Source organism: Rousettus aegyptiacus, unplaced genomic scaffold (assembly GCF_014176215.1).
Source record: "Rousettus aegyptiacus isolate mRouAeg1 unplaced genomic scaffold, mRouAeg1.p scaffold_m13_p_12, whole genome shotgun sequence".
Classification (NCBI taxonomy): Eukaryota; Metazoa; Chordata; class Mammalia; order Chiroptera; family Pteropodidae; genus Rousettus; species Rousettus aegyptiacus.
In genome coordinates, this window is record NW_023416287.1 from 61,932,078 (window position 1) to 61,943,344 (window position 11,267).

At 31.5% G+C, this 11,267-nt stretch overlaps 1 pseudogene; it reads left to right on the forward strand.

Annotated features, from left to right (window-relative positions):
* Positions 1-8,561: 8,561 nt before the first annotated feature.
* Positions 8,562-9,364, forward strand: LOC107502269 (annotated as a pseudogene).
* The last annotated feature ends 1,903 nt before the right edge of the window (positions 9,365-11,267 follow it).

The following is an 11,267-nucleotide window of genomic DNA, read 5'->3' on the forward strand; positions in this document are numbered from 1 at the left end:
GGGAGAAGTGTCTGTCTGTTCAAGTCTTTTGCCTGTTTCTTGTTAGCGAGTTATATGAGTTCTTTATATATTTTGGATATTAGCCCCTTATCAGAGGTATTGTTTGCAAATATCTTCTCCCATTCAATTAGTTGCCTCTTTGTTTTGTTGATGGTTTCTTTTGCTGTGTAGAACTTTTTAGTTTAATATAGCTTTTTTACTTTTCTTTAACATGTGCATGTGTTTTATCATGTAAGAGTGTTCATTAAAAAAAAACCCTTTACTTTGAAGTGTAATACAGATAAATACATTATACATATGCATATATATACACACAAAGCACACTACCATAAATATGATAATAGGTTTACCCAAAGTAAACACGTCAATGTAAATATTACCTAGATTATGAAACCGAATGTTACTCAAGCCCCAGAAACGCCCTGTTTGTTCTCTTTTTAGTCACCACCTCCCTAAACACTATTCTGACCACATATGGCAGATATGAGTCTTATCTTTTTTATTTCACTGAATATAAATGGAATCCTACAGCAAGAACTCTGTGTTTGGCTACTTTTTCTCAGCATTGTGGGAGTCATCCACATTGCTACATATAATTGTATATGACTCAATCATTATTGCTGCATGATATTCCATGGCAGGAAAATTTGTGTTTATTCATTCAGTAGCTGATAGGACATTTGGAAAATTTCACAGTCAGGGTAAATATAGATTGTGCTACTTTGAACATTCAATGAGATGCTTTTATGGTAAACACATGCATACATTTCTGGTGGGTATATTACTAGGAGTGGAGGTTGTGTGCTATGCACATATTCAGCTTCAGTAAATCAAAAAGTTTCCCAAAGTGGTTGCACTGCTATAGACCAATACTAGCAATGTATGAGAATTCTAGTTGTTTTATGTTCTTGCCAACATTGTTATTATTATTTTTTTGCTATTCTAGTGAGAGTATAATCATATTTCTGTTGTTTCAGTTTGTATTTATCTGTGGTTGAGTGTCTTTCATAAATTTATTAGCCTGTGGATATCCTATTGGTAATCTTTTGCCTGTTTAATTTCCTTTCTCCTGTGTTGTCTTTTCTATTGATTTGTACTTCTTTAAATATTCTAGATATTCTGGCTATATGTATTTTTAATAGTTTTTTTCCTGTTGGTGATTTGCTTAGCCTTCCTTAATTATTCTTTTGAGTAACAGAAATCCTCAAGTTTAATATAGTACAACTGTATAGGAAACAACAATAGATTTATAACTTATTTTCTCTCTACTGAAGATTATCTGGAAAAACAATGGTTTCAATTAAATTTCCTTGTGAATAAATTAATGACCACACACCAAAAACCTCATGCTAGTGTCATTTACTAGTGGAAAGATAAAGGAGAATCCTATCTACAAAATGATATTTTAGCAGGATATACCTGGTCTCTCTGATTGCATACTGAAAATAAACCTGGAAATTACAAATATGGTGCACTGCTGGCTGAATATTGGGGACAACTGTGCACTGTATAAATAACAGTGGATGACATGAAGAATATTTAAAACCAGAATGATTCCCATTGTGTGAATAATGTTTCCACATATGTTTGCAGAAGGATAGCGGGTTTTTTTTTTTTTTTGATACTCTCAGATATCTCTAAAAACATTAATTAAATTTTTAGAATATTAATTTTTCTTGCAAAATCTTCTTATACTAATGGTTCTTTGTTTCCTAAATATGTTTCAGAATTTTCTCTCTTCTTTTTATGAATCCCATGTCACTGGAATACTGGGTGAATGTTTAATCAAGGTACCTACAATAGGAATTTTTACTTCCTGTAACAAATGGATGTACTGAATGAATGAAATAATGTTTTAAAAATGTAATTTGAGAATATTAATTTTATACAACATGTTGTTGACTTTAAATCCAATAGAGTTTCAGGAAACAAAACAAGCAATGGGCCTAGAAAATTAGAAAAGATTGCATGGAAAAAATAGGACTTCACTCACTGTGTATTTTGAGAACTAAGCTGATTAGGTAGGGTAGGGTAGAATATGAAGAGTTTAGAAACTAGGCAGGGTTGTTGACCTTATTAAGTGTAATCTGTTTTGGTGCTTTCGATCATCAGGACTTACCCAAAATCATAACACAAAGTAATTAACTTTTTTCATTTTTTTTTCTTTTTTAACAAATGAAGAGGAGAAAAGATTTGGAAATACAATTTTTTTATTAGTAAAATAATATATATTAACTCACATTATCCGAAACATGGTCTAAAATTTCAAATCTTTAAAGTTAACTGTATGCATAATGTTTGTCTTCACATGCTTCACTTATCAAGGCCATGTTGTGAATCATAATTCTATGATTCTATGAAGACTTTTCTATTGTAAACATATAAAAATATTACCAGTGCATTTTGCCTTAATTTGGTATGATACAAAGCTTGAATTTAGAGAAAACTGAGAAATAAATGTTTACTTTGTCACAACTTATACTATTCCTCTCCGCACCACTTCAAAATTTTTTGACTCAGTAAAGGTTTTTTAATGAGAAATAGACTACAATTAACTGGTTGATATATAAACTGGAAAAATTCTGTGTAATTTTTTTTAAAGGAAAAATATTTTACATAAAAAGCATGTAGTTGTCAAAGTTAACATTTTGCTATATAATTTTTAAAAAGAAAAATAAACTACTTTCACGTCCAGATAGGCCATCCCATTTCATATGGAAGTTAAATACAATAACACCTGCAGGTATAGTCTATAATTTCTCAAAAATCACTTTGTGATTCATATTTATTTTTCAAAAAAGTATTTTGATGAAGACCTAAAACTCTGTAACACAAACATATAAGACATTATCTTAGCCTGGGGGATATTTTAGTTGAGAATAGCTAATTGCCTGCCTCTGTCATAAAGAAACCTTAATATGGTTCCTGAAGAACACTTTTGTGCAAAACTGTAACCCAATGAGCCCACCAGGATGAGTTAGCCACAAAATGTACCCTCTGATAATTAAATCTTTGAGTAGAATTGCTTGCTATTATCAATCTGGTTGCTGGAGAATGTGTACCAAAAATGCTGATTATCCATTTCAGTTTATTGATTATGAGCTATGCTTTCTGACATTAAACAAAAATTTGGCTGAGTCTTCGAAACTCTTTACCAAATTATAAATGTTTTTAATTATATATAAATAATACTAATATATGTACAAGGAAAATATTTAAACAGTGCAGAAATAATTGTCACCTTTTTTCTAAATTTGAACTTACTTCAGAGAGATGACTTCTAAAACTTTTTGTCGTTATTTCTTTGTGGGTCACAGCTGTAATGTTAAAAATAACATACTTTTACCTTTATTTGCTGACATATATTACCTTCCTGCTTCCTTCCCTAAATCCCTAAATTAGTAATAGGAATCAGGCCCACTGCAATATCTAAATTACTACAAAATACTTAGGTAGATTAGAAATGCAAGTCTATATAAACTGTTTTAGGGTGCTATGAGAGATACAGGGTAGCAGGAGGATATGGCTCTTGCCCTGAAGATAAAAGCATTAAAAGTTTATAAATTTATAATATGCAACCTTTCTATTGAATTAACTTGTATTCCTCATGCAAATATATTCTATCTCTAATAAACTATATAAAGGTTCCATTAAATAAATCAAAGGGACAGTGAGTGAATTATATTTCAGACTTTGCAGAATTTTATCCAATAGTGACCTTTGCAGTAGTGATATCCCTCTAGTCTTTTCTTTTCTTTTACAGAGTCCTTTCTTCAAATGATGGCAAATAAATTTAAAAACTTAATTACTATTAAGTTAACATAAGTTAAAAATCTTAATTTGAAGCCCCATCCCATTATGCGTAATGTATCTTTTAGAAGTATCCTATTTAACTCATAGTAATGTTTCAAACAACAGGAAAAATTTATAGTCCCCACTGAATGATTACAGACTGGGCTTTGAGTCTTTTCCCACAGTATCTGGTAATATAGCTTCCATCCTAGGAGATCTTATGGCGATTGTAATAACCTCATTTAACATGGCAACACAGCATATGGTGTATGAAAGTAAATACAACTGCCTTTGAACTCTGGCTGTCACACTTCATTGTTTGGGGAGAAAAAAAAAAAAACTTCATTTGACATATTTTTTTTTTATATAAGCATTATCTACCATTTCTGAACCTCAGCCTTTTAATCAGTAGAACAGAAATGATACAATCTTCATCATTGACTTATTGTCAAAATTGTGATAATATTGTATGTGTTAACTGTAAGAACTGGTACTGCCAATTACTATAACATTATTCATGAAGAATTATTGACTGAAGTAGATTATTGGGCTTTACCTCAATTTTGAACTACACTTAGTCATAGGACTGTTGAAAATGCATCTGGGTTTCGTATGAGAGGCTTGATACCTACCAGAAAATATCCTTACCTCATATTATATAAGCAAAATGGGAAAAATTCCTTGAGAAGTGGTGAGTACCCCACTTTCATTCTTTCAATTCTATTCCATTATATTTTTCTATCCCTAGCATAATTTTTCTGAGTATTTCTCTAAATTTTAATTACTGTTATTATTGGGTTTATTTTGTACCTTCATATATTTCTAGAAAGTTAATATATAGACATATGTATACACACATGTACATATAGATACAGATATAGATACTATAATTTTCCCTTTAGAATTTTTTGTGAAAAAGAATTGGGTGACTAAAAAAATGTATAACATATCACATAAAGCTTTGTTTTTGACTAACACAGATTTTTTTTAAATGCTGAAGAAAATGAAGCTAAGGTTGAACTTGATAGTTCTTATTCCTTTTCCTAATCTCAACCTTATTTCATTTGTCTACCTGAAGAATTCAACAGCTTAGTCATAAACAGACTTTGGTGAAGGTCAACTTCTCCTACTATAATTCTGGATTGCATACTAATTAAGCTCCTGTTGCTAGGCAGATAAAGCTCTCGAAAGATGCTTTTCATCCTCACAGCCCATTTAATATTAACATTTTCCTGATTAGAAAATAGTCATCTTTTCCTATTTTCTCTGAATGGTCTTATGTATGTATGTATACGTAGTTTGGTAGAGTTTGATAACCATATCATATGTTTATTTCTGTGAAAATTTTAAGCTTAAAAAATCTGAAAGAATAATCCCTAGTACACTTGTCTTTCTATCACCTACTTAAGAACTAAAACATTTCAATTTCATTGAAATCTCTCCTAATAAGTAATAACTGGGCTTAATTTGGTATTCTTATATTTTGGCATATATTTTCATTTTATTGATGTCTTTTTGAATGATATATTATCTACGTTGTTCTGAAATTGCTTATTTTTGTTCAATATATTTTTTAGAATAATTCACCTTGGAAATATGTCATTTACAACCATCTCACAGCTATTAAATAAGTATAATACATGTATCTGTTTTTCACTTTATGAAAATTTAGATTATTGTAAATTTTCTTTATTATGAACATTTCTATGCATATATCTCCTTGTGTACTTCTGTGTGATTGCCTCCCTAGAGAAAAAAACTGCTGGGTCTTAGATATGTACATCTTCAATTTTTTATATATATTATCAAATTACTCTTCAAATTGGTTGTACCTATTTAAATTCCCACCGGCAGGTTATAAAAAATGTATTTGTTCTGCATCTTTATCAAAATATTATATTTTCAGAATAAATATTGCCAGTCTGTGGAATTGTTTCTTATTGCCTTCTTCTAATTAGTACTGAGGTTAAATATTTTTAAACATGAATCACATTTCTTCACCTTTGAATTGTGTGTTGCTATATTTTGTCCACTTTTTTAATTTTTATTTTCTTTCTCCCTTTTATTCTATCCTCCTTCCTTCCTTCCTTCCTTCCTTCCTTCCTTCCTTCCTTCCTTCCTTCCTTCCTTCCTTCCTTCCTTCCTTTTATTAACCAGATTTACTATAGTTTATTTTATATTCAACATATTAGTTTTTTGTCTATTTTATGCCAGTATTTCTCCCAGTCTCTGGATTGCCTTTTTATTTGTGTGTGCGTGTGTATGTGTGTGTGTGTGTGCACGCGCACACACACACACACACACACGTGCACACACAATTATATGCAAATATTTCCATAAAGTATATTTTATGGTTCGCATTTTATCTTTCTTTAAAAAGAAATGCACCCTGATCCTCAGGTCATAAATACATTCTATATTTATATAAAAACAAAAGTTTTGATTTTCGGATTAAACACTTTGTGTCAAGACTTAATTTTTTTCTATATAAATGATTTTTTCAGTACTTTTACTGAAATTTGTCATCAGTAATGTCAATTATTTAAAAATAATAAGTTCCCATACACTGTTGCATACTTTACTAAATGCTTTGCTATCAAATTCTAACCTGTTTAGTCTACCTAGCCTAGCCTAGCCTAGCCTAGCCTAGCCTAGCCTAGCCTAGCCTAGCCTAGCCTAGCCTATCCTATCCTATCCTATCCTATCCTATCCTATCCTATCCTATCCTATCCTATCCATCTTATTCTATTTAACTCTTTGTGACTGGGCCAATACAAAACTATCTGATTTCTAAATTACTATATATTTATAATAGTTAAACTCTTATTTGTTATTTTTAATCTATGAGACCCATATTTGTTATTTGTGGTCTCTTTTTTTCATATACCTATTTTTAACCACTTAACTTAAAACACATATTCCTTAAAACGCAGTGCTAATTGGCATTACACTTCATTAAAAAATTAATTTGGGGAGAAGTGGTATCCTTAACATTTTGATCCTGTCCATTCATAAACATTTCGTTTACATTTCTTTTTAATTAATTCTTCATTAAAGTCTTCAGTAAAATTTTATTCATATTCTATGCAGTTTTTGTTTATATTTGTTAGATACAGTTATATGTCTCTTTTATTTGGGCTATAATTAAAATTATCTTTTAAAAATTACATTTCTAACAGAAATTATTCATAGAAATGACATCCAGAAATCTTATTGTATGAACTTAATCTTATTAATTCCCATAATTTTTCTCTAGAGTCTATTTTATGTTCTATGTAATTATACTATAGTCATTCTTTATTTCCAAACTTTTGTGTTTATTTCATATTTTTTAAGTTTATTATTACTTCCAGTATACACATTTGATGTAGACCATGATGATTGCATTTTCGTGTACATTCAGATTGTAAAGGGTGGATTATTATTTTTAGCATGAAGTGGTAAACACCGTCTATCTTGTAGTTATGTTTTTCGTTTTGTTTTGTTTATTTTTTTTGTTATTCTACATCCATTTACAGAATGCCCCTGATTTTCTTATTTGTTCCTTTCATTTATTATGCATTGATGCTGAGTTCTATGAAATTTTGGGGATAAACTTGATTTTTTTTGTCAATTTCTTAATAAATCAGTTTGAGAATATTTTGGTTTGAACGCTTACCTCTAAATTTAAATATGTGGTTCAAATTTTTCCTGCCTATTATTGTTCTGTTTTTGATTCAAGAACAATGCTACTCAAAGTCTGACATATAAACTGGTGTCATTTTTATGGTGGTCGTTTTGAACTATTTATTATTGGATAATAATGAAATAGGACCTTGATCCAGATTATAATTTTACTACACCACTGAGCAGGCCAATTTTAATTGAGCTGATATTTTTTAATGCAGAATTTTTTAGTGAAGGCAGCAACACATTAATTTATATTCTAGCACAAACTCCTTATCTCATTGCTGATCAATAACAAATAGCTCACTGGCTACTTTGATAAAACTGTTCCAGGGTATACTAGCTGCAAAATAGATTGAGTAACAATTTTTTTTTCTATTTCCCATAAGAATTTTTTTAAAGTAAGTATCTGTTTCTTAAATGTTTTCACAATTAAAACTTTAAAATTATTTTTTCTTTTGCATTGTGTATCTGTTGGGGGTAGATTTTACAGTTTTGATGGAATATAGTCATTATATTAATTTTTTCATTGTGTTAGCATTAAATTATCCTTTCTTGGAAATTTTCTAAATCATTTAAATTTTACATTCATTGGAATAAAGATATTTATTATATTTTTATATTATTTTACATCTCTTCTATATCCCTAGGATTGTGTTCTCTCTCTGGACCCAACAATGTTTAATAACGATATTTTTTTTTCTTTTTGTATCAATTTAGACAGAGGTATATCTGTAATTTTAACTTTTATGTAGAATCTACTATCAGTATGTTAGTTCTATTTAAAATTTTTTCTATTTAATTCACTTCTACTCATTTTCGTTTTTCTTTATTTTCCTTCTTTTTTATTTTTTGTTGATTCCTTAAATATTTAATTTTAAACCTTTTATATTTCTAATATACATTTAATCTATAATTTTTTTCATACCATAGTTAATATTTTACATACATACTTTATAAAAATATAGAGTAAAACAATACCTGTAATATACCCTTTAACAAAACTCCACAAGATTAGCAGTGCACCCAAAGGTGGATTTGGAGCCTGGCATCCCTTCCTTGCTCCAGGCTGGACCCTGCCCCATTCTACTCTCCTGGTTGAGATGGGCTCAGCCGGGAACATCCTAGTCACTCCAGTGCGGCACCACCGCACAAGCATCTGTCTCAAGGGGCAGACCCGCGTTCACCTAGTGTCAGCATCCTGTGCACTCCCATCTACGTGGAGAATTTTCCACAGCCAAACCTACTAGTAGTGGACCAGCTAGAGAGTCCTAATTAGGACCAGGACTCAAATTCTCCATCTCCTATCCTTAGCATTGCATGGACACCTACGAAGACCAGAAGTGGAGAGCCCCCAAGCCCACTAGAGAAACAGATCAGTGAAGTATTTGAGACTGAAGCCCCCAAATCAAACCTTCCACCCAGAGCCTCTAATGCCTCTAGAAGCACCTTCATCTTCTGAATTGGACTTGCCTGCGGACAACCAGTTTCCTCTGAGGACCACATGGCATCTGGGAGTCAGACGGAGCTCCCATCCAAGCAGGTGATTTCTGAGGAGGAAACAAGATAACCCTCAGAAACCCCTATAGCCAGCCAGTGGTCAGACAAGCCATTGAAAGACCCCGAGACACTCAGATCTTTAGGTTCTAAGCACAGTAGACAAAAACAAAACCACGGAGTGCTAGAGAGATCTCCCCTCACCATCCTACAGGATGACAACTCCCCCAGGATGACTCTGGCACCAAGACAGGGTAAGTGACCTTCTCCCCAGAGTGAAAATGTTAGGGAACTAAAGGAAGGGGCCATTCTGGGAACTGGATGACTTCTCAGAACTGGAGGACGAGCGTGAGAGCAAGACCAGTACGGTGACAAAGAAAATCAGCACTTAGCTTTGGTAGAGAACTAGGTCACGTGTGGTCCCACCCAGCCTTAGGTTCACCAGAGGTTTAGTGATATTTCATGTCTTCTCACACCTTCTTTCTCTGGGAGACTGGAAAGACTCATGTTCTTTGACATCTTGAACTACCGGCTCCGGAACTGAGAGCTTTCTTGGGCTTTCTTTGTGTCTTATATGTTTCTTGTATATTAAAGGAAGTGTTAAAAAAACAAAAACAAAAACTTCACAAGAATCTCAAAGCATTACACATTTTTTTTATCTGCTGCTTCATTTTTTCATAGTTTTATAGGTATTATTTTACTCTTCTCTCAAAATGTCTGTTCCAAAGGTTGTTGGTAGTCCTACTAATCATCCCTTCCTCTCTGACTGTGTTAATGATCTCCTTGTTATTTTTTGTGTTTTACAGTTTAGTACCAAGTATTGAGGAATAGGTAGGTTGTTCTCTCTGTTTTTATTTTTCATCCTTTGAAATATTTGTGATTCCTCCCCAATTAAAACTACTTTAATGATATACTTTAAATTACATAAAGTGTGTTTAGTCCATGTATTTAGTTAATTTTGGTGTTTTTATTAAGAATGTTTTTTAGGATATCTAATCTGTGTTATTATCAGAAACGAAAGTTCTAATCACTAAATTTAAGATTATAAATTGTTTTGTTTATAAAGCATGTATAAAACTAATGTAACAAATGTAATTAAGAAAAGATCATGCTCTGAAAGATAAACAGAGAAGAAACAATTAATAGTTTTATAATCAAGCACATACAACTTCTCCAAGAAGGCAGTATCTTCAGCCGGACATTAAACCCTTCAGGGACAATTTAACAATAGAGTTTCATCTTCATTTACTGAGGAATAAACCAACATATTTTCTTCTATCTTTTGCAACAAAGGGAAAGCCATTGAATAACATATGGATATAGCATCATCTTTAGTTACTAAAGGTAATTGTCTGCTCTTAAACTAAAAGGCAAAGCAGAAAACTTCTTTACAGATAGAGTTCCCTGAAGCTTCTCTGGGGGAGCAAACAAGAAAATTGGGACATGAAAACCTTTCACTGTGCCAAGCCTGCAATATCTACTAACTGGTTCTCCAAGGATATTTTAAAGCCTTTTATTCCCTACTAGTTACCATAAAAATCAAAAGATAAATATTTAAGCACGTTTCAAATATATATTTTTTTTCTAACAAAAACATGCTTTCTTTCCCCTTAACAATTACCTTTCTGGCAGCATTTAGGAAACATTGTGTCATTATGGATTCCCTGCATTGAGGCATAGCCCTAATTTACAGAGCTGCAGAAGACGCATCACATCAGGATGTGTCAGCCTCTGGAATCCGAGGAGATAAGATATTCTTAACAAGCTACATCGAGGAATTTTTTTCAGTGTAAAACCTTTTATTGTTTTTTCCTACATGAGTTTTTAAAAAAGTAAATGTCAAGCTACTCACTGAAGAAGTTACAGCCAGGGCTAAAAGGGAACAGTTTGGATTAAATGGACATATTTGATCAGGATACATTAGGACTTTTATGTAATAACATGTTTGGAACTATTTTAAGTATATGTGAAGACTCTTTAATGTTTAAACTGACACATTCTCATAAAAATCAATTAATTATATGTTAAATTATCAAAAATGAATTAATTAGGATTTTGTAATATTTTGTATTAAAATGTAATATGATTTGTATAAAGGGCACAAAATTAAGTGTGTAGTTTGAATTTGAATAGCAGAATTAAAGAATTAAGAAGAATTAACGAAAGAGGAAAGTGGCTGGAGTGGTATAAGGAAATGAAATCATTATCTCCCATAGTCAAATGTTATAAAAAAAAAAAAATCAACAGAAAAATCTAAATTTAATGGTACCTAATGACTATAAGTCACGAAGTAGCAGTATAAGGTTAATATT